This window comes from Notechis scutatus, chromosome 1 (genome assembly GCF_049901735.1).
Source record: "Notechis scutatus isolate UNSWTSFEM ecotype Mainland chromosome 1, rNotScu1.2, whole genome shotgun sequence".
Classification (NCBI taxonomy): Eukaryota; Metazoa; Chordata; class Lepidosauria; order Squamata; family Elapidae; genus Notechis; species Notechis scutatus.
The window spans coordinates 73264786-73292674 of NC_142009.1; the positions used below are offsets into that span (position 1 = coordinate 73264786).

Here is a 27889-nt window from a genome sequence, read left to right on the forward strand (position 1 = left end):
GGGGAATGGAATTGTCAGATTCCGAGATGGATAAGTTTATTGTCAAATTGATCATTTCAACCCAAACACTTGAATAAGTGACAAGATTGGTATATGTATCCGTGTGCCTCTGTATTTGTGTATGAGTGGTGTTATGTACTCACACCCCTTTTTTGCTGTTTCCCTTTGTGTTGTTATATTTTGTGTGGTTATATTCTTTCTTGCAGATCAATCAACTGATTTTTTTAAATTTATCCTTATCTCACCTATCTCACTTGCATATCATTGAGCTAGTTGATTTATTTTTTCAATTTTCCATACATTTCTTTTCCCTCCCTCAATTCTTTCATTATGTATTCCATTTTTAACATTTTGTTTAAAATAAATATTTTTCCATTTTTTTCCTGTTAATCCCCTATCATTCATTTATCTCTCCCACAAAACATTCATTGCTTATTATTAGCTTCCTTCCATTTAAATAATTGTATATAATAAATCATGAGCTACCTTTTAGGGCCAACACAAGGAGAATATTTTCCAAACTGAAGATCTGGTTGTAAAACAGGTTGGATGGTCCCTGTTTTTAGCTATGGCTGAGAACTTTTAAGAACCAAAAATTGTGATATATTTTTTAATCACAGGTGCCATTCACATTTTATACAAGGTTTTATTTTCATTCTTCAATATTATAATAAATACAAAGATTTCTCATGCCTGTGCTTATTTTCACTTATTACAATTTTGAGCTCCTTTCCTACACTTGTATAAATGAAAAAGTAATAATTTTGTCAGGTTCTGAGACATGAAATAATCAAATCAAACTGATTTCAATTTTGACCTTACAGTTCTGAGGCACAGAAGTTTAAGGAAGGGAAATTCCACTTGTATAATGCTTGGTGGAAGATTAAACTTCTGCAATATGTCAAAACTCTACTTTGTTTGGGAACTCCACATTTATTTAACTCACCTCCCTTTAGGAATGATAAATGACAAATAGGACATCTGTGTTTATATGTTACAGAAGAGACAGCCAACATCCTGAATGTGTGAGGACAGCAGTAAAAATCTGAATTCACTGTTTCCTGTACTGTAAATTTCTTAAACAGTTTCTTTACTGCATAGACAATTCTCCATGATTTTCAGCACAACAGTATTGCAGTGTGTTGATTTTGTTACAAAAAATAACTACATGTGATCTACCCTGCAATTGCTATTTTTTATCTCTTTCCAAATTAGCACGCTAGTGATAACCAACCACACACTTCAATTATATAGAAAACTCTGCAAAGCTTCTCATAGTTTTAATGTTTAAAACACACACACACAGTGTTGATAATCTTATTTGGAATTCCAAGGAAATGTATGATACACCTGATGGAAGAACTTGCACACCCAGAAATCTGGTTTGGATCGCACATTTTGTAATTGTGTGATAATTAATAACCGAAAGGGTTGTGATTGCTGCCTGTCATCATGTGTTGATTCATTCTTAATGACTGCCTCATATTAAAGCTGTCACATGGTAGCTTTCCTACAGAAGATATAGAGAGTGAAGAAAGAGTTCCTCCTGCTGATATCATCCTACGTGAAAAAATATTTTTATTGATAATATGACCTACTAAAAAGGATCATGGGAAACTTGCCTTTCCCAGATCAAAACAAGCTGACAGCCATGCACAGATGTACTACACTATACATAGCAAAAAACCCCAGGTCAATAATAAAATGTATTTGGTTTTATCTGGTTGCTAGGCAACACAGAAGCAGAGTTCTTATTTAAGTCTACACTCTGAGTTATCTTTCCCACTGTACAAATAGATTCCTTTTATTTGATCTGATTGCTGATCATTGCCATTTTAATATCTTCATCCTCTTTTCTTTTTAGTTCTTGTAAAAGGTAATCCCTAGTGTCCTATTCTGAAATATCAGCCTTCCCATCATTTCCGGTTTCTTTGCATTGCATTGGTGTCCTTATTTTCTTCATTCTTTTTCCATTTCTTTGTTTACAATGAACATTTTGTTTCCACACCTATCCACCAATTCTTTTGTTACATGACTGTTGTTTGGGAGTCTAGGAAATGATTGCCGTGGAATGCAAAACTGCTAAACATGTAAATAATATATTTTCAGCCATTTTCATCTTTAGCTTGGCTGGCCATTGAACTTGGTCTGATGAGGCAAATATACTCTAATTGCTGTGAAACAGCAGGATGCATCGGTATCCCAATTGTTCTTGAGGTGACACTGAAGGAAGTCATTGTGTTTGTGTGTGTATGCTTTCTAATCAGTGCTGACCCCAGGCAACTGTCTGGAAAAAACCCTGCCTGAAGTTTCCTTAACCAGATTTTTGGAAGTTGCCAAAAGCAGAGAAAGAGTGACTGGCCTACAATCACCCAGCTGCCTTCATACCTGGGACTGGAACTGAAGACCTCCTGATGTTTTAACCACTACACCTAACTGTCTATGTAGCAATAGCAGTTTATTTTCCAAGATCATATTCTTAAGAGTATCTGTCTCATTGGCAGATAGGCAGAAGAAATTAAACTGTATTTACCTAATTACGATTACTGCTAGATTCATGTCTTTAAGGTCTAGTCAGGCTGGTCAGCTAAAGAACCTTTGCCTGGACAGTTAGACAAAATAACCCTTTTGTTAAATAGTTGGGCAGCAGAGATCTTCCAGCTTCATAGCATTTTATGGTTCACAGTGGCCTCTTTTTGTCATGTTCATTGACAATCCCAACCTATTTCTTATTCTGCTAATATCATTGTGCTATGTGTTTCTATATACAATAATTGCTCTTGTGCACCTTGCTAACAAACTGCTGTTCTTTCCAGTCTTATTTTGGGATTACGTAAGTACTTTGGCAAATTAAGCAAACTGCATCATGATTCAGCACTTATCATTTCCCTCAAGTCACTCACTGTGTGCCGAAGTGCCAGACCCAGCATTACTGAAAGGTTCTTATGTTTCATTTATTATTGATCAAAAGCTTGTGCCCCTGAAATAAACTTAACACAGTCTCTTTATTCACTCTTTCTTTTCATCAACAAAAAATAATATCAGCAGTAGTTTCTGCCATGTAAGTATTTATTTTTCATGCAGGTGTTATCTTTGTAAATATTGACACAACTGCATCAGCTGAATCCATTGATTAAGGTGACAATCCTTGTCAAATTAAACTTAACCTGGCATTGGTTTAATGACCCAAGTAAAAATGTATAGGATCCCATTACAGGCAGGATCCCAAATACTAGAGGATGAATGCTTAGAATGCACACAATTTTTAAAGAAATTTGGTAGCTGATTTGAAGGAGTTCAAGGATCCATCACTCTTCTCTTTTAACCCACTTCCACTTTCTAAGCATGATGTTTTGTTAACAGAGTTGGGTAAACTAAGAAGAGGGAAGCAGGAAAACTCACTTCTGCTTACTGAAGTTTATTCACATTACAATATTTAATTGTAACCCACTTAATACTGTTCCGTGCTCCTGAGGAACTGATTGTCCTATGTGATATCATAGGGGAATTTACTAAAAGGACAAATGAACAAGCTGTTTTTTTTGTATACTTTTTGGGGGGCATGCTTTCTTTTCAGCTGTCCAAATGATTTAAAACACCCATTTTGCATTTTGTTCAGCAGCCTTACTTCTTGCATGAAACTCTAATTTGGATGGAGATTATTGGTGTTTAAACACATTAAATTTTACCTTGTACAACATAATCACACTGTCCCAACAGAATTTAATAATGTAATAGTTAAATCATTCTAATTGTGTGGATTTTTAAATCACCATTCCAATATTGAGATAATTGAAAAACACCCATTTATTAGAAATATGTATTTTTATATAAGTTTAATTTCTTTTCTTTTTAAATATACTTTTATTGAGTTTCTTTTATTACATCATAAAACATCATGGTATCAACAGTGTTCTTGGCATCTATACAGGTTTGTGGTTTAAATATCATAATACATTATATTACATTTGTCTAATATTAAATAATAGCTTTAACTATGATTACTATTCTTATATCTTTATATAATTTACAAAATTTTGTTTTACTTTCTTAAGGATTATTTCAGTTAGGCTTTTTGTCTCACTTCTTAGTTCTGTTTGTTAACCATTTATACCAATTGTTCCAAATTAAAAAGAATTCAGAGTCATCTTATTCTTTCTGTTTCAGTGTTAACATGTTCATCTCAGCACTTTCCATTCCTTTATGTATTATTAGTTCTTCATTAGGAGTAGTTGGGGTTTTCCATACCTGCACAAAGGCTATTCTGGCGGCTGTTGTAATGTGTAGCAATAAATATTTTACTTCCTTCGGTAATCTATCTTTGATGATTCCTAAAAGGAAGGTTTCTGGTCCGAGCTTTCTAAGGCAACAGTAATTCTGGGTGTACAAATTAAAAACAAAACACTGCATCTTAAAGCAGAAAGAGTGAAAGATGACTGCAACATGGAGAACAGCAATTCACCATAAACAAACCTGAAGGGGGAAAACAGGCCTTCAGGTCTTAGTTAAAGGCTAGGGTAGTTAGTAAGGGAGATACTATTCCAAAGGAAAGATGCCACACAGTGAAAGCAAGCTGTGTAGGACTCATCAAATGCCACTGATTGACAGATAGCACACAAAGGGAACCTATTCTTTCAGATACCACGGGAGGGCAGAAATGATGGCACAAAAGGTGGTTCCTCAGAGAACCAGGCCCTATATCACAACAGCTTTCTAGGTGACAAGCAATACTTCAATTTGCACTGGATTCTAATTGGTGACAAATGCAATATGTCTAGTGAAGCTGTTTATATGGATGTACCAAGAAGCTATGGATATATGGATACCTTTCTTCTCTTGCATTTTGAATCAATTGTCATTTCAGTGGTCTTCAAAAGCAGCCCCATGTAGAACACATTGCAATAATTCACTGCAATGAGGTGACTAAGACAATATCAATAGCCTCTTGTGTTCTTTGTAAACTGTTAATAGAATTCTTTAAATAAAATTTGACAGATTAAGAAAGAGAAGGCCAGTGAGTTGCAGTGGGACAATAGTATCTTTTACAGATGCATCACATATGCATATATATCTGCGCACATAAGTATACCATTGTAATTCATACTTGGTGGCTAGTTCCTAGAACTATCAACTTGTCTTTTAGAGCAAAATAATTAAAGGTATAAGACAATAAAGGAAATAAAGCTAATGTAGAATTCAGCTTTTTATGCTTGCAAACCATCCTTGCTTCTATTATGTATACACTGTTTCATACATTTCCTTTTTTATTTTGAACTTCTCACCACTCTTTTCTTGCATTACCTTTTTCTCTTCCACAACCTCTTTCACTTCTTCATTCTACAAAATATCATTTTTTATATTTTCCATTTGCATAACTCCTACACATCTTTGACATTTGGTAAATATATCAACTTTCCATTTTTTCTCTTAGGAGATTATGTATCTTTGAATACATTTTCATACAGGACTCTGTTTCTCTTTCAATAATCAATTGACTCTCATTCTCCTTTCTTTCATTTCTTTTCTTCTATGTTCATTGTTTTTCCCAAGATTCTCTCTTGATATTATCAAAAACTGGTCTGTCCCAAATTTAGAACACCTATCAGCCTTGTATTTTTCACTAATTCTTTCAATCCTCTATCATAAACAGTCAAAACCATTCATGTTTTTAAATTTGTATTTGTTATCTTGTAATATTTACATAAAAATATACATATTTACACAAATTATAATATTTTAAGCATATATTCTTCAGCCATCTTATGTGCTATTGCAAAGAAAACTACATGTTGTGTTCATGAAGTCATCAGGAGTCAGGGTTGACTTGAAGGAGATTTCAACTTTTTATATAATTGCACCTTGACACTGTTATAAAGAAAATTGGTTGCAATTTATGGCGTCATTCTTCAGAAATCCCGTTTTTACTCTATTGCAAGTGTCAGTTCCATTATTTTGACTTTGCTGATACAAGCACTTTCCTTATGTCAGTACACTAAGTGTGGCTTGTACTAATTGTTCCTTTAGCGTTTTCATAGCTCCTAGTGGAACAATACCATCTCTTATACTTGTTCTGATAAGGTTATTTTGGATTCAGTCCAATGAAAATCATTTCAGGGGGCAAGGAGAACTGTTTGAAGATGTACTGTATAAGATAAACATGCCTATGAAAACCAGGGAGGTGGAGAGCCATTGAGAAGCTTTTGGGATAGAGAAAACAATTCTGAATTCCCTCTTTTAAAGCTGCTTTCATCTGAAAAACAATGTCAGGGTTCAGTTATGTATTTGCATAAAACATTTGACTAACTCTGTAAACACCAGTCGGTTTGGCCCAAACATTTTCAAATTATTTATTGATTTTGGCAAAACCAGCTTTGGATCATTTGATAAATGCTATTTATGCAAGGAAGTGGCAGATGTCCTTCTTTTTTGAGGCATAGAATTTTAGTGAGGATTGTAGAAATTCTAAGATTACATATTCAGAGGAATATTGTGGAATCTCTCTGGGTGATAAAAGCACTACATTGCAGTTATCGCTTTTTTTAAAAAAAGTTACACACTGGAATATAGTTGAGCTTTCTGATTTTATTATTAGAAAACCTAACTATTGTAGTCTAGAAGGGAAACTCAAAATGTGATTCACTCCATATGAACTACTGTCTCAGAAGCAGATACATGACTCATCTAAATAAATTTCCAAGCTAATAACGTTTCTACCTCTTCAGTCCCTTAAAATTGACCTGGAATTTCCTCACAGTCATCAAAATGCAAACAACACACAGGAAACATCATGAACCAGTGTTTGTCAGCTTTCCCTCCAGGGTATCTAACAAGAGAGTGCAAAGAATGGCCTCCAATTTGAGCCCCATTTCTGAGCCACCAGTGGTTATGGGGTAATAAATATCCTCTCAGTTTCAATCCTTGATCCCAGACTAACACTTTAATAACTACACCATATGGGTTTATCTTTAGAACTCCCATCTGGATTCATCTGGGATTTTTTATGACAACTCTATAGTTTGCACAATGTTTTTGCAGGGCAATTGCTTTCCATCTCACTAGATTTTGCATCAATTCATCTTGCTATAGATGCTGCACAGTTGTGGTATTTCTGACTTCCTCTTTCCTACATGCTACACATGATGGAATTCCCCGCTGACTTTTGCACTAATCTGGTAGTCTTCTAAGGGCCCTTATTTCTCTGCTTCTCTTTTGATTCTGAATTCTTTTAACTTCCAGTTCTGACAAGGACTCTCCACATCGGCTCAGATAATAGCAAACCAATCTTTTTTTAGCCTGTAGCATCAGTCTGCCTTTTTTTTGCAAATATAGCTCTCTGTCAGGGAAGCTTAAAGTTTCATTTTTTTTAAAATTAGTTTTGCTTTGCAGCTGGGGTTGAGGTGGGTAAATCATGGGCAGTCCCCAGCTCTGAAGGCCCTACTGTTCTGTATGATTCTACTGCTGGCATTGTAAAACCGGAAAATGAAAAACATCATTGTCCAAAGCCATAGCTGGAACTGCAGGCCCATAATTTAGACCAGGCTTTTAAAACATAATAATAGTTATTCTATACCACAATGATCTTAAATGGAGCATCTGCCTTTCCCACCAGCAGCCTTTCCGAGAAAAATTGCCTCTGCAGAAGTGCTGGATATCAAAGCAGGAACTCGGCAGTGCCCACCCAGATGTCTGGCCTCTTCTCTTTTGCACTTGTAACCTTGTCTAAATACCTCTAGAGCCAAATATTTAATGTTCAGCTGTTTTGGCAATCTTCTAGCGTTGCTATTTCTGCAATACAGCACCAGTCTGACAAATATATATTTTTGCATGTACTAGTCCAAGGCCTGAGTTCAGACTACCAAATTAATAAAGCTTTCATCCCAGAGTAATACTCTTTTTTTAATGAGTAATATTAGAATTGAAAGACATCCTGAAAGAAAAATACCTTAACCTGGGCAATATAAAGCAGTATAAAATATTATGAAATATGAATCTCACCTCACGCACTGATGGTAGCAGTTTGGCTTTCAACCACAAAATTCCTTCTACCTTTGACTTCTGGCTTCACTTTAAGACCTCTGGCAATTTTTCAAGAATGAATGTTGTGTTTCAGTCACCTCGGTACAACACAGAAAATCCGTGTTGCACATGATATGGCTGTTTTATAGGGTTGAATATAGTTTTTTTTTAAACAAAAACATTTCCCCAGTAAGTTATAAACCCAGGACATTTCTCTGCAGTTTCTAGTAACTTCATCATGTAGTTCTCTTTGGCAGACCCACTCAAAAATTCTGATATCTTAAAGAGAACTATTGTTTGATATTTTTGATAGATGGCATAATTTTTGATGTTCAAACATCTAAATGGTAATGAATAAAATTTAAAGCAGGTTCCAAACCAATTTTTTCTGTTTTTTTTTTAACTAGCTGGACCATTCTTTTCCCCATGGACAGGTCATGCTAAAACCTGGAGAGATGGCCTCTCAATTAATGAAGTAACATCAATCAATCATCTTGGACTATTGCTATTATCAGTCCACTATTTGGCATGCTAATAATGGCCTCTTAGCATACGTGAATCTTGTTATGGAAATATAGTCAAGCAAGACAAGGCAGAGCAACTGCTATCTACTGTACCTCTTTTCTACCTCTTCTTCATGCGAAAGGACACAGCATGGCCCTACACTCACCCATTTGTCCTTACTTCTTCATACGCAAGTCCATCTACCATGCTCACCAGACTGCCCTTGTTTAGAAAGTTATGAAAAAGGAAGAGACTCTGCTCCACTAAGAAATGTGAGGAGAGAGAGAAACGGATGTAACAGGGTTGTTGAGAAGGAACACCAGAACATCACAGAATGTACCCTGTTTCTCCAACAATATGGCCTCCCCCAATAGGAAGTCCCAGCATGTTTTATAGGCATGAAATGAAATTAAGCCCCTCCCCCCCAATTAAGGCCTATATTAAAACATGCAAAATGGGGGGGAATGGTGGGGGGGCTTGCTGTTAGGAAGTTCTTTTGTTGCACACCTGGATATGGTGCTGCCTTCGTTGACTCCAATACGAAGTGCCCCACCAACGCCGAGGTCAACATCCAAGCCATCGCCGCCCGCCCGCCTGAAGATGCAAGGGGGAGGGAATTAAGTCACCCCCAAAAAGACGGCCTAGCCATTTTTTCGGGGCTCAAAAAAAAAATTAGACCCGGCCTTATTATATGAGAAACACGGTAGTGTGATTTGGAAGGGTGCTCCAGTCACAATATTTGGGGTACAAGCCCCATTTTCAAGACTCTGTAATCACTGCTGCCAGGCTTAGGGCACCAAAATTCAAAATAATTGGTGTCTGTATCCTGCATTGTAACCTTCCTATCCAGAAAAGGGGGATTAAACATTTTTATTCTGCACCATGTCACTGGTGAAGCCTTAAAAAACAGAACCAAAAATCACATTCATTCATATACACAAACGCAAACACAAACACACCACCACCAGGCTTGGCTTTGAGTAAAGCATTTCAACTGGCTGATGTTATAAACCAGCTCAGCTTGTTTTGGAAGTAGGTGGTTTTATCACATAGTACAGGGAAAAAACCAAACAGCTCATTTACATGCAGCTGATTCTCTCCTCATAATAGCTACAGATGACTATTTTAAATTTCTTTTAGCATCGTCTCAATGAGTTGCACACGTCTGCACTACAGGCCATTACCTCACCAATCGTACTTGTAACAGGACATGCCTGCTGAAGAGCAAAGGGGTAATGGTGAAACCTGAAAGCAAGCCAAATCATTTCTCACCGTGATAAAGAACTGGGTTAATTCTTAGCATAGGAGCAGAAGGCTTGCAAGGAAATTCCACAATGCCTTGGAAATGGGTGAAATATATTGTTTTCAAAAGGAAGGGCTACTGTATCTGCAAAAACATGAACCATAGCTACAAAGAGATTAATAAATTTTGATTCTTCACTGCCATCCAGTCTTCACGTGGATTTTTGCAGGACAGTTATGGTAGCCTTAATTCAAATATAATAATTCAAGTCAGTTCTGAAATCAAACACAATAAACAATTTGTAAATTGGCTCATTTTAGGCTAACCAGAAAAAGCTGCCCAAGTCTTTCTTGCACAACTCCACCCTTTTGCTCAATTTAAAAAAAAAAAAAAAAAAACCTTTACAGAGCCCACCCTATTGGGACAGTGAAAAATGTCCACACGGTGGTGCTGAAGCAATATGACTGAACAGGTGCATGGGATGATGGGTAGAAGGTATGCATTATGTTGAAGTGGCAAATTTGTGATCTTCAGCCCATTTTTTTCAGAAGTGATATTTTTCCAGGGGAAGACTAGTGGGCAGGAGGGAACCCAACCCCTCCCAAACCTGCAGATTGTGTCCTGAAAATTTCTATTCTTCTTTATTTGGACTCAACACCCGAGTAGGGAAAAATACTGCTTTATTGGGCCGAGAGCTGAGTAGAAAAAGCAAGCAAGGAAAGGATAAAGAACCTCCCGCTTGATGTTTCTCAGCTAATGTTCTGTAGTCCCTCCTTCACATTGCAAGACAAAGTTAAGATTAACAGGAATTTGTTTCTTCCTAGTGCCTTTGTTTTTCTGCTCTGATTGAGCCTGTTTTTAGGAAGCAAAGAAATGGATGTATATGCGGATCACTGAGCATTGAAAAAAGAAGTAAAGTTAGAGGGTGGGTTGTTACTGCGACCTCTTTTTTACTTAACAAAAAATGAAATTTGATATATAATTTTGAAATTTTAAATAAAAAGAGTTGCTAGTGCAAGTGGCTGTGGGCTGCTTTCCCCTTAGCATGGTGCTTTGGGCATGCCACTTAAAACAGGGCTCTCCAACCTTGGCAACTTTAAGACTTGTGGACTTCAATTCCCAGAATTCTTCAGCCAGCAAAATGTCAGGGCATGTAAAATGTCTGCCTGGTGGAAGCCTTCAAACATACAACTATGTATGTGCAGGTTTCCATTCAAAGAACCATTCTATGATATTCCTATCAATATTTAGTGATGTTTAATGGCCAGTGTTTTATAGTAGGTAAAGTGGTAAAATGAGAGACACCCCACCCCACCCTCAGCGTGGGTGACTTGGGGTCCCTGCTCACTTTCTGGCCAACCTACTTCAAAGGGTTACTTGAAGACAACAAGTAAGTCCTTCCCCCATCCGCCCCCGCCCCCATGATCCATCTTGAATTCCTAGAAGAAAGGCAGAGTATAAATCTAGCCAAAAATAAAACAGCTCCGTCTCAAACATGCTTTGCAATGGCAGATAAAGTCCAAACATTTCTCTCTTGAATGATACAAATTCCTACTGCCTGGCTACACAAATGCTCACACTGGCATTACTTCAACCGAATGGAGGACTGTCTAATGCATTCTTGGCGGTGAAATAAAACAGCAAAAAACCAAAGCCAGTAGAATCAATGAAATGATGTTTCAGTACCAACATTACGACTGAGCGCATTACAATTTGGCTACGACCCATCGTTTACCGTGCTGCACATCAACATTGCTACAGTCCCCATGCTCGGTTAAATCGATCACACACCCAGAAACACATCCTCTCTGCATGGCAGTTGTAGAGCCAGAGACTTCAGGAGAGGCCTCCATTCAGCAGAGACAGGAGGTAATAGAAGAACCCATCCATTCACAAACTCCAGGACTCTTCTCAGACTGCAGGCTGCATTTGACCCAGAACATTGGCAGCATGTAATTTATTCTTTCAGATTGGCTGATATGTCCCTTTGGGTGGAACTGAAGCTTCAAAGTGGCCTCTACAAGGCTTAAAGCAACCATTCTATTCTTTTAAATTTCCACTGATGCCCCAAAATCTAAAGAGCAGACGTGGAAGTTTAGCCCTTCCCAATTCATTCCTTGCAGCATTGGAAGCAGAAAAAGAAATTACAAAGCAAACAACCATCAGAGCACAGATCAGTTCAGCTGCAATAAAAAGCAAAGATAAGATAAGGTATAAGATAAAATAAAAATAAAATTTCCCTACCCTCAGAGCATAGCCAGATAAATAATGGGAGGGAACCACCAAGGTAGATAAAACAAAAAATACTGTGCTTTGAAGACTTTTTATGTGATATATTGAGTTCTTTTCTCCCCCAATCTTTATAGTTAGAATCTGATACTTTTAATTGATTGCTAGATGTTGAATGTTATTTGCAAATTTTATTGTATATCGTTCTGAGGGCTGTTACCTATGGAATAGCAATAAATACACAGACCTGCTTGTGGTGTAAGCTATAAAACAGCTCAGAATTAGCAGAGCTAAGGTCTCAAGTGCAGTCTTTGAATGTGGTCTGGCACAAATAAGATACCCTCCCAAAACAATGTCATTCAGAAAGAACTCAAGAGAATGCAAAACTTCCCTTCCGGCTTGATTATTCTTCTGTTTTTCTTTTCCTTCTGTTTTTTCTCACCAAGCCGCTTTTGTGTGATGCCAGTTTTATTTGCTCCTTCTTGGGTCAACAGTTCAAAACGTATGTGTGTATGTACATAGAGAAGCGGAGGGGTGGGGGGGAGGACTTGCTAAATAACCTGTATCACACATTTACATTCAATATGCCTATAGTTAAGATTGTATGTGTTCAGCCAGGTGACCAGATTTATCTGATCTTGGCTGATCTTGAAAAGTTGAGCTAAGTTGGGCCTGGTTACTATTTGAAAGTGGGGAGGGGCACCGGGAAGTACTAAGATTGCAGGGTAAACTGAGAAGTTGGGGGAGAAAAAAACCATCCCAGAAGGTAGCAATGGCAAACGTCTTCTCTACTGCTGACAAGAATTACATCGATGTGTCAGTGAGGTCCACCATCTTGAAGGTGATATTACCTTAGGGTTGGGTGCGCATGCTTCACCTTACACCAAATCTCACATTCAAGGAACAAACAAACAAACCCATTTGAGGGTCAAAATAAATGCCTCGAATTACCCTAAAAAACTGAAGCGTTTACTCATGTTGAGTCATCAGTTCTAACCAACTGAGTCAAGGACCGAAAGAAGGAACTCCTTGGACCATGAAGGCTGGACTTCTTCCAACTGCTGAAAATCCCCTCTTCTTTTGAGATTTCATCACAGCCGTATAGAATTGGGTGTTATTCTTTTGAAGCCGAGATCCCGTATGTACAGCAGAATATTTTTACTCATACAGGGGTTGATAGCCAACACATGTCTCACCTTAACCATCTGGGAAAGAAAAATAGGCTGGGTTGTAAGAGTTGGTTTGATTATGTTAAGATATAAGGCCTTAAGGCAAATACTGTGCAAGGGAAGTAAGCACTGCAGAGTGATGGAAGGTGTTCACACTCACCTGATCACAGCAGAAACTCTACCCAGCCTTCCCTTGGGCATTCCATTTTCCTGCGCAATATGATTTAAAGCTTTTGCTTAACCCATTAGTTGCTAAAGCTTTTGAACAGATCTGCAAACTGGAGCTGTAAGATATTTAGAGTAGCAATAGCAATAGCACTTATATACCGCTTCACAGTGCTTTACAGCCCTCTCTAAGTGGTTTACAGAGTCAGCATATTGCCCCCCAACAATCTGGCTCCTCATTTTACTGACCTCAGAAGGATGGAAGGCTGAGTCAACCTTCAGCCGGTGAGACACGAACTGCTAAATTGCTGGCAGCCAGTGATCAGCAGAAGTAGCCGCAGTACTGCATTAGAGGTGGTATTCAGCAGGCTCTGACCAGTTCTGGAGAACCGGGAGTGGAAATTTTGAGTAGTTCGGTATTTCACCCCTGACTGGCCCTGCCTCCATCTATTCTCTGCCTCCCAAGTCCCCCACCTGATCGGCTGGGTCTTCTTTTGTTGCCCTGCACAGGAGAATAGAGCTGGAAAGCAGGTTTGTGAGGTGGGGAGAGAATGGAGATTTTAAATCTCCATTCCCACCCCACTCTAGGGTTTCCTTCCCCTGGAGTGGGGTGGGAATGGAGATTTTACAGTATCCTTCCCCTGCCATGCACACCAAGCCACACCACGCCCACAGAACTGGAAGTAAAAATTTTTTTGAATCCCACTACTGCATTCTAACCACTGCGCCATAGGGGTAGGGCTGAACTGAAAACAACAACAATGACAACAGAATAAAAAACCAGCCCTTCCAGTAGTAGGGTTATATGTAGATGTAAAAAAAAAAATGTATCAGTAATTGCAGAGCAATGGTTTCTTATCAGCCACTTGAATATAGCTTACATTATGTGTGAATATGTGTCTATCAACTGGTAGTTTGCATGTTTCTGCCTCTGTAACTCATAGATGTTATTGTTCCAAAAAGTCTTAGAGAATTTGCCAGGAATAGAAGAATGCTAGATATACTATCTTTTGTACCTGTTCCAATATCATTATTTTAGATACAACCCAAGGCTGCTCAAAGCAGTTTTGATTCATTCTGTAGAGTTGAGACTTTTAATTTCTGCCTATCTTGTACTATTGGCAGCAATATCATCAAGCGTGGTTGTATTTCCTGGTATCTTGACTGCCTTTTGACCTTTTAAAATAGATTGAGATTTGCTTATCTGCAACAGGAGGAAATGGAAAAGAAACAGGGAGAGGCAATTAGACAGTAGAATAGGAGGGGGGCTCAAGGGGGAGTTTAAAGCACTGTAACGCTGTGCTACTGAATATCTGGTTTTAAGATTAGAAACAGAATAAAACATCCTGATATTTACTCCCTGGCCCATTTTTTCATCCACCGGTATATATAGGAGTTTTCAGATAGAGTCTCTCATTATTTATTTTCTTTGGCCACCTATTGTCTACCTATTCCTAACTTATCGAATCTGAAGTTTTGGTTGTATTGGTGTCTTTTTTAGACACTGAATTGGTATAATGGAATCTGGGTTTAATCAGAACACTATGGATTACAAGATCCAAAGGATAATAGATCACAAATGCTTTCTCCCAATCTCGATACAGTTGACACAGTCCCCACCTTCCCCCTAAAAGTAGGACCTAATTATTTGAACCTCTTTTGCAATTTGGTTGATGAGTGGAAGGATACTTTAAATCAGCATACATTGCATCTTTTAAAGACACTGATTCTTTCTGCCCCAATTAGACCCATGGTGTGAGGGGAAGAGATTGTTAAGGGACCAAATAGATGCTTTGTGTTTTACAAGGCTTGGGGAACCCGTTGTGCTCCTTAACCTCCAACATGACCTCCAAAAGTGGTCCGACTATTTCACGTGTCTCATCCCATCTTGTATCCACTGCAGTTCCATTGAGGATTACACATTGAGTGTGATTGGTCAGCCAGTTACAAATCCATCTGGTGGTAATGGTGTCTAACCCACATTTTTCTATCTTATCAAGTAGTAGAACACAACCTACTACTTGATAAGATAGAAAAATGTGGAATAGACAGCATGACTGCCAGATAGATTTGTAACTGACTGACCAACCACACTCAATGTGTAGTCCTCAATGGAACTGCATCTACATGGAGGGAAGTATGCAGTGGAGTACCCGAAGGCTCTGTTTTAGGCCCAGTACTCTTCAACATCTTCATCAATGATTTGGATGAGGGGATAGATGGAGAACTCATTAAATTTGCAGACAACACCTGGCAGGAAGAGCCAACATTCCAGAAGATAAGGCTTAAGATACAGAAGGATCTTGAGAGACTTGAACATTGGACATTATCTGACAAAATGAAATTCAATGGTGAAAAAAGTAAGGCTCTAATTTAGGCAAGAAAAACCAAATGCACAGGTATTGTATAGCAGTGATCCCCAACCTTTTTTACGCCGTGGCCCGGTATCCCCAACCTTTTTTATGGCGCGGCCCGGTACCGACATCAGCTGGGCGTCGCCATCTTGTTTTGATGAAAAAGTGCTTCCGGTGAGCTTTCTACCCGGAAAAGCTCACCGGAAGCACTTTTTCATCAAAACAAGATGGCGGCGCCCAGCAAGCCAGCGGCCCGGTAGGACTTGTTCCACGGACCGGGACCGGTCCGCGGACCGGTGGTTGGGGACCCCTGTTGTATAGTATAGGTGGTACCTGGTTCAATAGTAGTAACTCTGAAAGGGATCTTGGAGTCCTAGTGGACAATCACTTAAATATGAACCAGCAGTGTGCTTCAGCTGCCAACTAAGCCAAGACAGTTTTAGCTGCGTTAACAGAGGGATAGAATCAAGATCGTGTGAAGTGTTAATACCACTTTATAATGCCTTGGTAAGGCCACACTTGGAATACTGCATCCAGTTTTGGTCGCCCCAATGTAAAAAGGTGTTAAGACTCTAGAAAGAGTGCAGAGAAGAGCAACAAAGATGATTAGGAGACTGGAGGCTAAACATATAAAGAGTGGTTGCTGGAATTGGGTGTGTCTGGTTTAATGAAAAGAAGGACTAGGGGTGACATGATAGCAGTGTTCCAGTATCTCAGGGGTTGCCACAAAGAAGAGGGAGTCAAGCTATTTTCCCAAACCTGAAGGAATGGATAGAAACTAACCAAGGACCTAGAACAGTGTTGGCGAATCTTTTTGTTGGGGTGTACCAAAAGTGCATGCGTGCCAGCACCCACAATTCCATGCGCCCCACACCCGTGTATGCATGCGCAACACCCCTGCCCCACCCCCTTACTTGCACTGCGCATGCGCGCACCTCCCAGCTGATTTTCAGCCCATTTGAGCCGTTTTTGTCCTCTCGAGGCTCAAGGGAAGCCTCTGCAGCATTGGGAGGCCAAAAAACGGGCCTTCCTGAAATACTAGAATTGCCCATTTTCAGTCTCCGGAGGGCCTCTGGAGCCCGGGGAGGCCCTTTTTGGCTTCCTGGAGGCTCAAGAGAAGCCTCTGGAGCCTCAGGAGGCTGAAAATGGGCCCGTTTTGCCACTTCTGATATTTCTGGAAGGCCCGTTTTTTGGCCTCCTGAGGCTGCAGAGGCTTCCCTCGAGCCTCAGGAGGGCAAAAACAGCCTCAAATGGGCCGAAAATCAGCTGGGAGGTGCGCGCATGTGCAGTGCAGGTAGGTTTGGCTGGGGCTCGCATGCCCGCACAAATGGCTCTGCGTGCTACAGAGCATGCCATAGGTTTGCCATTACGGACCTAGAACTAAGGAGAAATTTCTTGACAGTTAGAACAATTAATCAATGGAACAACTTGCCTCCGGAAATTGTGAATGCTTCAACACAGGAAGTTTTTAAGAGGAGTTTGGACAACGATTTTTCTGAAATAGCATAAGGTTACCTGCCTGAACTAGACTAGAAGGTCCCTTCCAACTCTGTTATTCTGTTACCCTCACAGTGTAGCAATCCTTGAGGCAGGATAGGAACTTGGAATTTAGAAAGTCTATTTCCATTTTTTTTCAAGTAAAACGATTGCCTGAGACTGTATCTACTGAAGCACAAATTGGCACATCATTCAAAGATTATTTCTTGCCATAAAAGCTAAACAAAATATATAACCATGGAAACAGCTTACAATATATATATATATATTTGAGAAAGCTGTGTGTGTGTATGTGTGTTTATGTTTATATACAGGGGGAAGAAGGGGTGTCTTTTTTGCAGGGTAATGCATATTTTTGATTGAATTTGCTGACAATTGGGGAACACTGATATTAATTAGATACAGATATCCAAATTATGATTTATGATTATGGCCTTCGCTTGTAAAACATTTGTAGTAGTAAATTAAAGAGCAATTTGGGAAAGAAAAGGGATTTCATATTTTTGTTAGAATTTTTCTGATACTATAAAACCATTATCTATGGCTGATAAAGTGTTTAGTTGAGATTTTGTACCATTTAGCTATACATTCTTGGTCACTTTTGTTACAGCTATCTTAATCTACCTTGGACATTCTCATTTTCAGCAGAGTCTTGAGACTACAGATGTTTTTATATTTGGCATGTTTTGATTCATTTGGTGGTCATTTAGATACAGAGAAAATGATTCAATGGGCTTTGAAAATGGCATCAGTCCCTTTGCAGAGAAATTCAAAGAAAGCCGGCAGAAACAAAATGAAGATGGAAGAGATTACATGTCTGAGGGAGAAAAACACTCAGCTAAACATAATTGCTGGTTAGCTATATGTTAAAGGTGAGGAAATACTGCAGGAAGTGGTCCTAGTGCATTCAGTAATGTAGTTCTCAGTAAATGAGTCACTGCTGACACATAGATTCCCCCAAACAAAAGAATGTAGCTCACTGGATTGTGTTGTTTTGTGCTTGGCCCAATCTCATCAACTAAATACGGAGGAATTACTAAATGCAGCATTAAACAAAAGGGAAAATGAAAATGGGAAGGGAGGCAATTGCTACAATGGCTGAGCACATGCCTGCATTGTAATCCCTTATCAAGTAGTACAGTCTATATTGGGTTACATTTGATTACACAAAGATAATTCCTAGATCTCTTTCCTTTGTTATCTTTCTGTAGTATGTTTAAAGATGCAACTTGGGCATTACCAATATGGCAACTTTTGGTTGTAGAAATATTGTTCAATTGCACAAGTTCCCTCTTTGTGCATTAAATTAGATCTGCGAAACGGGGAAGTATGACTCATTCATGGTGAAAAGTCCCAATAATTTGAGCAGAGGTAAAAGAACAAAGCAAGGGTGCATATATTTATTGAGGATAAACATTTGAGTTGCAAATGCTATATTTATCTATGTAAATGCAGCCCCTTGGAACATACTGTGGCTACACCTAAATTGATGAAGAAAGGTTATAAAGAAATATTGAACCAGGCACAGCAGTTGAACCACAATAATTCTTCCATTTGAAATCAGTAGAGATATTATAGAAATCCTGACTTTGTGTCATTGCACACATGCACATATGTACCTAATAAATTAGATATGTTATATTGTGCATAATAAAGTACCTGGGTTGAATCTCTGCTTAAATTGATTGACAGGATGCATATTTAATGATGGGATTATTAATTTAATGGTGGAACTGTGTTAAGTTCTTTTACATTTTTTACACAAAAATAATGAAGGATAAATAGTATGACAACGATGAGAAAGTTCCCCTGCCCCAATTCTTTCTCAGTATGATTGTTAGGAAACATATATTTGTTTGTTTGTTTATTGATTTATTTATTTCTGGTCTTATTTTGGAATATGCAGAAAAATGCAGGCAGCTGTCTGTCAGACCTTAAAACTAAAAAGAAAGCTCCCTGATGTGAATGCAACTTTAAATGATGACATATACACAGGACCATAAACAATAACCAATATAAAGAATATTTCCGATTCAGATCCTTGGAACAAACTGTGGACTATGCTAATACAGAATGAATTATTTATTCAAGCACAACATACACAGGAGAAAGTTGCTGAAATCCCCACTGAAGTTTCTGCAACAAACCTTCCAACTGCCCATGGCAATTCATTTGAGAGTTTAAGTCTATTTGAAGATTAAGGCAAATTTTGGAAATCTCTAAGCTTGCATGGCAGAGAATGTTCACTGATGGAAATGCACTGTAACTCAGGAACTAACAGATGTCTGGGCTTCATGCTTAACTTGAAAGAGATACAAGAGAAGGAACTAGTTTAGATTTGGTGCACAGCTGCAGAGATCAGATGACAGTGTCAGCTGAATTTTCCTCCTCACTGGCTCTGTATGATTTATAGCAGGCAAAACTCTGGCCTTTGTTTGGTCGCAAAAGATTCCATCTTAGGAACTTTAATAAAAAAAAAAGCTGATAGAGTAAAAGCTGACAGCGATGGTGACAATAATTCACAAAGTAGAGAAGACACGGTGGTGGTTGTAGATCATTGGAAGATTTCCAGAAATGAAGCATTGGCAGCTGAACTATTTATGGTCTGATCTCATTTTAGATTCCAGGCATGCAGGATCCAAAAAAAAGGACGCTGGGGAAGAAATAGGGACGTATCAACATGACCCATGTAACATGCTTTCATGTTCAGAAACAAAAAGTTCACGGAAGCCAAAGCCACATGCAAAATGGAAGAGTCATCCCTAAGATACTCAATGTAATCCATCAACAGGAAGTAGCAGACCATCCACCCACCGTGGCACAAATACTGTGCCGAAGAAGAGGAAAGGCTTTTAGTCTATCTCCTGGCAGAGAGTTCTAGAGGCGGTTCCAAGGCTTTAAAGGACTCCAAGTGGACTTGTGTTCCAATATCTCAGGGGCTGCTCCAAAGAAGAGGGAATCTAGCTATTCTCCAAAGCACCTGAGGGCAGGGCAAGAAGCAATGGGTGGAAACTAATCAAGCAAAGAAGCAACCTAGAACTAAGGAAGAATTTCCTGACAGTTAAAACAATTAATCAGCGGAACAATTTCCCTCCAGAAGTTGTGAATGCGCTCCAACACTGGAAGTTTTTAAGAAGAGATTGAATAACCATTTGTCTGAAATGGTATAAGGTTCCTGCCTAAGCAGGGGGTTGGACTAGAAGACCTCCAGGGTTCCTTCCAACTCTGTTATTCTATTTTATTGTAAGAACAGGTTGTGCAGCTCAGTATACGATGACTTCATGCTTTATTTACTCAGTGTTGAATAGTGTCCGCATAAGAAAATTATAAGGCAAAAAGAGGCTACAGACCATTGTAGCCCCCCCTTTTTTTTGGCATTATTGTTGACATTGTTGGTGTATGACATTTTATTATGCGTGGAAAGAGCTCACGTAGCATCAAATTCTATATGTTTCTATTTTTTTAAAAAAAGTGATAGGAAATTATATAAAACATGGAAGCAACTAGAGGTGGTATTCAGCAGGTTCTGACCAGTTCTGGAGAACCGGTAGCAGAAATTTTGAGTAGTTCGGAGAACCGGCAAATACCACCTCTGACTGGAGATTTCACAGTATCCTTCCCCTGCCACGCCCACTAAGCCACGCCCACTGATCCGGTAGTAAAAATAATTGAATCCCACCACTGGAAGCAATCATTCAACACTCATCCTGTTATAAAGATATTGTAGTTCAATTCAGTAATACATTCATATTTAACTAATATGTAAAATAGTATAGTCTTTTATATACCTCATTCCTGAACAGAGAGGAATATGTATATTTCTGGCTAAATGTTTCTTTTCACACTGAATTGACTCAATTCAATTTATTCTGTCTTCCCAACTGTACATTGGTAGAAAAAGAGCAAGCATGTTTGTTGATAGAAATCATCATTTCAGCAAAATATAGTCATGTTTCTTTCAAGTCACTGGATGTCTAGGGTTTGCATGGACACACCTATGGAATGGCAGGGCAACAGGGCCGAAGCAATTTGTGATGGCTTTTTTTCTGCAATTCCTAGTTTACAACCTTGATATTCTCTGATGATACCCTACCAAATCTGACCACGCTGTGCTTTTCCAGATTAAGCAAGGTCATTTCAGCAAGGCAGCACCTAAAATGTAACCCAGTGTTTCTTAACCTTGACAACTTTTAAGGTGTGCAGATTTCAATTCACAGAATTCCTCAAACAGGCTTATAAACTATAATCCCAGTATAGACTCTCTAAGGACTCATAAACTCCCCCAACTTCTGGGATGGAATCCATTAAGATTTAACTGATGATGCTCAAGATGCAGTCTTTGTTCTCTTCACATCTCTAAAGATAGAGTCAGAAGAACTTAATCTCTTCGATAGCACTCTTTAGTGATGCCCTTTGACGCAAACGCAACTTTTTCTTAGCAAAGATGAGCATATTGCTTCTTCGAAGCGATTTGCTCATCTCTTGTCGTTGTTACTCAATTTTTCTTTCTTTCTTTCTTTGTTACTCACTGTAGTTGTTATACTATCCTCATTGTGACCATTATGTTTGCGCTACTAAAATTGCATATGAGATGGACAGCTGAAAAACTAAGCAAAATGAATCTTCTAGGTAGAAAACGCGGTTTTTCTTTATGGTTGTCCAGCTACTTGTAGGAGCTCTGAATCCAGAGTCTGGATTTGTATTTTCTGAACTTAAGGCCACGTTCCCATTTCTTATTGATGCCATATTTTAGAAGCAATAGATTTGCTGCATCCCTGTTTCCCCAGGAAGACTTGAGTTGATGGACAACAGAGACTTGCTCCAGACCATGCATTTTAAAATAAAATTTCATATGGAATTCTCTATCCTATATTATAGAATCCTGGAATTGAAAGGGCCTATTTAGGTTATAGAATTTGACCACCCATTCAATGAAAGAATCCCAGTAAAGCATCCCAGACAGATGGTTATATACTCACCCCTTGAATATATTCATAAGGGGAGCCTACCACTTCTTTAGTTAATTGGTTTCACAGTCTAGCTTTTCGTATTGTTGGGAGGTTTTTCTAACATTTAACCACATACTATGTTTTTGTAATGCCTTTCAATTTAAAACTGAGCCTACAAACCTAGAAACTTAGATACCTTGGAGCTTTTTCAATGGTCCTTTGGATCTTATTCCACATTTCATAAGTTTACTAGATTTGAATTGCAGATCTAGTAAACGTTGCAGCTGTCTAGTGCTCATCCAGGTTTCTGTAGTTCAAAGCTGATAGCTGGTCCAAAGTTTTGCTGCCCAATAGCTAAGGTTCTTTAAAAGGGTTGCTGGACCTAAAGGGAACCAATATTTTCTAGTAAGCCAAGACTAGAAACTTGCTCTAAATCTTTTTGCCAAAAGAGTTATGGGCAAGGGAGGAGGCTTTACAAACTAAAAATGGAGCCACATCTGAATACTGTATGAGGTTATCTTGGCCACAGGAAAAAGTGCTTTTTTAGTCATAACATTAATCACATCACTGGCAAAAATATATGTACTGTTAACTCTAAAAGTTTCCAGCTGGTTCCCACCCACCTCTGCCTTCAATGACTGTTGGAAAAAATGCTTCTTGAAAGATATAAATCACATTATGATAACCAGAGGTGGTATTCAGCAGGTTCTGACCAGGTCTGGAAAACCGGAAATTTTGAGTAGTTCAGAAAACCGGCAAATACCAGCTCTGACTGGTCCTGCTCCCATCTCTGCCTCCCGAGTCCCAGCTGATCGGCTGGGTCTTCTTTTGTTGCACAGGAGAACGGAGCCGGAAAGCAGGTTAGGAGGGAATGCGGATTTTACAGTATTCTTCCCTTGCCACGCCCACCAAGCCATACCATACCCACCAAGCCACGCCCATAGAACCAGTAGTAAAAAAAATTGAATCCCACCACTGATGATAACCTGTAGGCTCTTTTAAAAATGGAAGCTCTTTCCAGCATATGTGTCTGGAGCTAAACTAAACTAAACTTTTAAAAAGACTGGAAGAATGAGGCATCCTTAGTGATATCAGTAAAGGGCTATGTTGCACTGACTCTGCCTTCTAGCTCCTCCATTTTGTTAGCAATTGCAGGAGATTTCAGTTCCCTTCCACCACTGAAACTTTAGATCAATAGCAGCTTAAAAAAGCTACCAGATTTCTTCTTCAAAAGTTGAAACAAAAGGGGGATTTCCATGAGTTCCTTGCCCGTGCAGGACACTGTAGGCAAGAGTAAATTGATCCAGCTGCTTGCGAGGCTGGATGGAAAAATGCCCAGGGGGATCCAGGAATACATCAACAGATGGAAGAGGATTGTGTTGTCATCACGTGCTCACCCTGATGAGCTGAGCGTGCTCCAGCTTGATCTTCCCCAGTCAGTTAGGAGCTTTTTAGCTTCTCTGTCTGTGCTGACTTGCAGGATGAGGCAAAATTACCAGTAATGTTGCAACCTCTTCTCATAACATAAAACGGATAAGTTTAAATTAGCTGAAACTGTCTTGATGTTTCTGCCCCCTCCACTCTTTACCTCTGCTCCTTCCCCAAACATCCTGGCAACAATAACCTATTTAGCTGAATTACACTTCCCAAAATGCTCCCAGTGACAAAGTCTGAGAGAGCCCAGGCTATCTACGCAAATAACCTGATTTAGAAGGTTAACTTGTAACCCAAGGCTATGAAAACACTGAATCTCCTCTCCAGATGGCAAAGTTCAAAGTCTCAGTGACTTCCTAACTGCATGTGCTTAATTAATTGCTTTTCCAGCTAAAATGAGGGTAAAGGTAGAATTATACAAACACAGGATTTGTTACATTATGTTCCTATTACTAATCAAATTTATATTATCATTATTCATGTTGCTTTCAATGTCAAATTTTAAGCATATTATTAGAGACATGTTTTTCATTTCATAACCCTTCCTCTTTTAACATGAATGTGAATTCATATCTGGCCTTCAAGAAAATTTTGATAAATTAGGATATATTCTGCATCCTAGAGTTAAACGTTTTCATTCTGGGACTTGTTATTTTTAAAAAACCAAATTCTAGTTGTCACAGAAGCAGGAGAAAGTTAGAAAACGTGATTTTGTTTATTTCATACCTTTTCACTGCTGGTGCAAACCTGTTTTTATATTTTCAGTATGGAGATATATCATTAGCCTCAGTTATATCTTCCCTGCCCTTTATATCCACCTTTCAGTTTGGTTGTAACACAAAGATAAAAGGAAGTCTATTACTATAAGCATTACCTGTACAGAGATTGATTGTATCAGGCTCTTCTTGAACTGATTCCTTGCATTCCAGTTGGTTGTGATTAGAACAATGAAGCTTCTCAAATTGTAATAGTCCTTCCTTTCCCTTCCTACTTTTGGAGGTTGCATTTTATATTATTTACTAATAAATAATGATATGCATTATTATATTTTATAGTATATATTACTGATATAAAGACAAAGAAGGCTGGATAATGACATTGCAGTACTTGGAGACAGCAAAAAAAGAGGTGAAAAAACTGGTGAAAGTCATAAAATACAAAGTCCGCAAATAGAAATAGAATGACTGTGGCAAAAGAAAGCAAAAATAGTGCCAATAGTAAGAGAGGTGGCTTGGGTGCAATCTCAAAACGTCATTTGAACACCACTGGGATTAACAAAATCACCATCAGTCAATTGCAAAAAGGAAACTTTACTGGAACAGCTTATGTCTTGCAAAAAAAAAAAAAAATCTTTAACACCATCAAATAACAATATATCTCTATCCCAGGTACTTAGGAAGGACTTAGGAAGGGTAGATAAAAATCCTACATCCAATCTAAACATCTGTAATATATCATGCATAATATATCATCTCTAAGCTGTTCTAGAAATGTTTCCCAGTTGAATACTTTAAAATGGTTCAGATACATAATAAACATTGTACCAAACAACATAAGGTAACAATTGTGTGGTGTTGAATGTTTTTCCCTGTGAATTTGAGGTGTAGATAAACTAGTCATTTGCTTTATGAATGTCACATTGAATGGAAAGAAAAACCCAGGAATGGTACTATGGTGTGAAAATGCTCATGTACCACCTGTGTCATCCCTTACCATCCACTCCATACAAGAGCATAGTCTCCCCCTGACTCCTCCCCACCACCCACATCCCCAGTGAATCCACCAATGATACTACCAAAGAAACAATGTTGCAAGAGACCACTGCTTAAGCCTTTCAACCTACATTTTCATGTAGGCCAAAACTAACAAAACATGTCTTTAATAGGAGAAAATCAGGCAGAGCTGGGAGGTGGAGTTAAACATGTCATCAGCTTAGAGTCCTTATGTTGCCACCAACAATGCAAGTCCAACCTCTCTTGAATTCTGTTGACCCTTACTTGGTGCCAATTTAGTATTAAATTTTAGTTGACTAGATTCTTGTGTATAGGCTTGAAAAAATATTCTGTGCTGCAACTTAACAAATGGTCCTGATCCTTTGCACATGACATTTCTCTTAAGAAATTGTTAAATACAGGCAACTTAATCATATTAACTTTATCATATTAATCAAATCCTATCGAGATATGAAAATCCCTTTGGCATATAACACAGTTTCCCCTCCTTAACACCTCTCACTCAACAGCCAGGCAAGCAAAATAGAAATTATCACACCCACAGGGGAGAAAACCACATTTTCTCCTTGCAAGACTTCACACATTCCCCAAGGCAAACACTTCAGGACAATATTCAAGAACATCAAATCAACCACACTATAAATATTACTGCTCCTAATCTTTTCACCTATGGCCACCTTATGCTGTTAAATAAAACCACCCTCCTCTTTAAACAGTTGTCCTATGTATTCATTTTGTGTCCAAGTCCCAGCTTTCTTCTGACAATACCTGTGACTTTAGAAAAAGAAGGAATCAAAATGAGAAAAGTAATGTGACATGGCATGTTGTGTAGTCAGAAAAATGCTTCGTAAGTCCTATAAATTCATAACTACTTTTTGAAAACTGGAATGCAACTGCTTGAGATAAAAAATTGTTCTAGAATTTAGGCAGGGAAATCTTGGGTAGTGTTTACAGGTTTCATGACCAAAGAGCAAAACTCCAGACTACCATAAGGTATCAATAGATTTTCTGAAGATGCTTGGTGCCATCTATTGGTCATCCATATTTATGCAGCTCAAGCAACAGTAGAACCTAGCATGATTTTGTTGTTATATGTAAGTACATTATTAGAATTTCAGGTGGCTACAGCAAAACAACCCCCTCCCCAGATGTAAAGGGTGGGTGTGGGTTGAAGACTGAGTTAAATAGATATTGATTATACATTTATATGCAATTTCCTCCATCCACCCCCACCCCCATTTTTTTTAAAAAAACTAAAAATTACAAGTTGGGATTTTGGGAATTAAACTAGTAAGGCTATTTTTCCCCTCTCACCACTACGAAAAAAGTTAGGTCAAAAGTTTGCCTGCAAGCCATTGGCAGAACTTCCTGTAGGGTATCAAGAGAAGCAGAAACCGAAATGTAAGAGCCTACTTTTGTTTGAACAATATATGAAGAGTTTGTTCATGTCTCTACTATATGCCCCTATTTTACAGTTAATATGATCAATACACACACACGCACACACGTACTTTAAAGGATATTTGTTTGGAATGAAAGAGGAAACCTTCCCTTTCTTTTTGTTCTGCACTTCAATGTATTTATAAAATAGCAAGTTCATCAAGCAGAACAGACTGGTTTCAGTTGGCATTACACAAACGTCATAAAAATAATGTTGAAACACAAGAGCAATGACAACTTTAAGTCTGGCTGGTGGGCAAAGAAAGGGGAAAAACACTTTTTAATAACAATTCTTTTTAAAGAACACATGTTCTTTCCTTTCTGAGCTAAGTGTTAATTTCGCCAAAAAAGGCTGTAAAAGTGTGAAATTTAGCTATCTGCTGTTAACTCTTGCCAAGGTTGTTCCTTTTCTTTTTTTAAAGCAAAGCAGGAAAACAAGAACAAACTGCATTTACTCAGACGTGCTTTGCCCTTATAGCCAGGGTCACTGAGGAAAATAGCCTCAAGAAAAAATAGTGCTGGCAGAAAACTATGGATTGATGAACCCTCCAGGAAAACTGCAGTCTGAATCCCAACCAGAGAGTTTATGATTAATTTTTCAGGCATTTATTGTGCAATGTAAAATGGATAGTAGCCAGCTCAGGAGTTAAGCCAGGAGATGACTATCAAACAAAGCTGTTGTATTTGGCAGCTTTTTCCAAAGCTGCTGTGAAAAACAGACATATTGAAACTAATTTTTGGATTTTACTAAGCACATACTTTTTTTCTTGGGATTTCCCCCCTCCTTCCTCCCCTTTTTCCTCTTCTAAAGGGGGAAAAATATGACCTGAGGTGCTAATTGGACAGTACTATATATGGTTTGTAAGGTCAACATTTGAACCCTGGAGAACTTTGTATCTATAGAGGGGTTTACTACAAGCCATCTTAACTCCCATCTCCCATTATTCAAGCCTTACCTGGTGACCTTTGATGGAGTTGTGTACTTCTGAAAATAAAACTCTGCCTTCTGTGAAGAATATAGCTATAGCTCTCTAAAAAAGATGAGAAGCACCCAGAAGCAACCATTTGGGCTAACAAGGAGAAATACTGTCCTTTTCAGCTTTTCTTGGCTTAAGGCAATCAGAAAAGTATGTTTAGAAAGGGTCTGACTGCTGTG

General features: G+C 38.5%; 3 long non-coding RNA genes across 3 annotated transcripts; all 3 read right to left on the reverse strand.

The window, feature by feature from the left end:
• Nucleotides 1-3783: 3783 nt before the first annotated feature.
• LOC148132850 (uncharacterized) lies at nucleotides 3784-27889 on the reverse strand. The gene is made up of 3 exons (XR_015750021.1): nucleotides 27690-27889; nucleotides 7996-8114; nucleotides 3784-6250 (listed from the first exon to the last, which is right to left on the reverse strand). It is a non-coding gene; the product is annotated as an uncharacterized LOC148132850 (long non-coding RNA).
• Nucleotides 12407-13447, reverse strand: LOC148132851 (uncharacterized). The gene is made up of 2 exons (XR_015746942.1): nucleotides 13322-13447; nucleotides 12407-13197 (listed from the first exon to the last, which is right to left on the reverse strand). It is a non-coding gene; the product is annotated as an uncharacterized LOC148132851 (long non-coding RNA).
• On the reverse strand, nucleotides 19245-23782 carry LOC148132852 (uncharacterized). Its single transcript, XR_015750029.1, has 2 exons — nucleotides 23524-23782; nucleotides 19245-20157 (listed from the first exon to the last, which is right to left on the reverse strand). It is a non-coding gene; the product is annotated as an uncharacterized LOC148132852 (long non-coding RNA).